This window comes from Varanus komodoensis, unplaced genomic scaffold, assembly GCF_004798865.1.
Source record: "Varanus komodoensis strain SLA01 unplaced genomic scaffold, ASM479886v1 scaffold2570, whole genome shotgun sequence".
Lineage (NCBI taxonomy): Eukaryota > Metazoa > Chordata > Lepidosauria > Squamata > Varanidae > Varanus > Varanus komodoensis.
The window spans coordinates 10,925-13,286 of NW_025335678.1; positions in this window are offsets into that span (position 1 = coordinate 10,925).

Genomic DNA, 2,362 nt, shown 5'->3' on the forward strand with positions numbered 1-2,362 from the left:
CAAAAATCAAGCAAGAGCTCTTTCTCGTATGGCAGGGTCTCTTTCCTTGCCTGTTGTTGCTAGTCGCGAAGTTGCGTTGGACCCATCGCAACCCCATGGACAGCGCTCCTGCAGGCCTTCCTGTCCTCCATCATCCCCCGGAGTCCACCCAAGCTCACACCGACTGTTTCAGTGACTCCATCCAGCCACCCCATCCTCTGCCGTCCCCTCCTTCTTTTGCCATCTATTGTTCCCAGCATCAGGCTCTTCTCCAGGGAGTCCCTTCTTCTCATTAGGTAGCCAAAGTGTTTGAGTTTCATCCTCAGGATCTGGCCTTCTAAGGAGCAGTCAGGGTTGATCTCCTCTAGGACTCTGACTGGTTTGATCACCTTGCGGTCCAAGGGACTCGCAGGAGTCTCCTCCAGCACCACAATTCAAAGGCCGCAATCCTTTCGCACTCAGCCCTCCTTATGGTCCAGCTTTCACAGCCATACATTGCAACTGGGAAAACTATAGGCTTGACTATACGCACTTTTGTTGGCAGGGTGATATCTCTGCTTTTTAGGATGCTGTCTAGATTTGCCATAGCTTTCCTCCCCAGGAGCAAGCGTCTTTTAATTTCTTGGCTGCAGTCCCCTTCCTCAGTGATCTTGGAGCCCAGGAAAATGAAATCTGTCACTACCTTGGTTTCTTCCCCATCTATTTGCCAGGAAGTGAGAGGACCTGATGCCATGATCTTAGTTTTCTTAATGTTGAGTTTCAGGCCAACTTTTGCACTCTCCTCCTTCACCCGCATCAAGAGGCTCTTTAGTTCCTCTTCACTTTCTGCCATGAGAGTGGTATCATCTGCATCTCTGAGGTTGTTGATATTTCTCCCAGCACTCTTAATTCCAGCTGGGGATTCATCCAGCCCTGCTTTTCTCATGATGTGCTCTGCATATAAGTTAAATAGGCAGGGCAACAGTATACAGTCTTGCCAAACTCCTTTCTCAATTTTGAACCAATCAGTGGTTCTGTGCCCAGTTCTCACTGTTGCTTCTTGATTCGCATACAGGTTTCTCAAGAGACAAATAAGATGGTCTGGTACTCCCATCTCTTTAAGAACTTGCCACAATTTATTGTGATCTACACAATCAAAGGCTTTAGCATAGTCAATGAAGCAGATGTTTTTCTGGAACTCCCCAGCTTTCTCCAGGATCCAGCGTATGTTGGCAATTTGATCTCTAGTTCCTCTCCCTCTTCGAAATCCTGCCTGTACTCCTTGCCTAAGTCTCTGTAAAGGGATAGGGAGCAAACCCTACCCATTTCTTGACCTTCTCCATAGCACTGAATTTTATTTTTTAACCAGAGGTTCATCTGCTTATTTATTAGACTTATATCCCACTTTTTTCTTACAACAAACTCAATGCGGATTACATAATTTTCCTCCTCCTGCACTCGCAAGTATCCCCACAACAACCCTGTGAAGTAAGTTAGGCTGAGAATCTGGGACTGACCCAAAGTCTCCCAGTTGGCTCCATGGCCTAGTGAGGCCTAGAGCCCAGATTGCCTGAATCCCAGTCCTGTGCTCTTCACCACTACGCCATGCTTCAGTTTTCTTTTCTCTCCTTTTTTATTACAGGAGGTGATGGGCAGGAGAGTGAGAACAAAGGAGAGTCTTTGGCAGTATCCGAAGAAAAATCCAGGCGTTTGGAGATGCAAGAGGAGCCTGGAAATTGCTCAGGGACAGAGGAGGGAAATCGAACGCAGGCCCAGGGGAATAAATCTGGGAGTTCTCTTGCGATCCCAGTTCAAAACGAAAAAATCCATGGAAGGAGAGAATATAAGTGCCCTGTGTGTGGAAGCTCCTTCAGCACTGAATTAAACCTGGAGGGACATAAACGAACACACACAGGGGAGAAGCCATATACCTGTTTGGAGTGTGGAAAGAGCTTCAGTTGGAGCACCAATCTTGTTAGACATCAGATAATTCACAGAGGGGATAAACCATACAAATGCACTGAGTGTTGGAAGAGCTTCAACTGGAGCACACACTTGATAAGACATCAAAGAATCCACACAGGAGAAAAACCATACATCTGCCTTGAGTGTGGAAGGTGCTTCAGTTCAAGCACAAGCCTTGCATGCCATCAAAAAATCCACACAGGGGAGAAACCATATAAATGCTCCGAATGTAGCATGAGCTTTTGTGTTAAATCAAGCCTTATGAGACATCAGAGAATCCACACAGGGGAGAAGCCATATATATGCTTTGACTGTGGAATGAGCTTCACTGCCAAGTCAGATCTAACTTTACACCAAAGAATACACACAGGAGAGAAGCCATATAAATGCTTGGAGTGTGGGAAGAAATTTGGCCGAAGAATAAATCTCACTTCACATC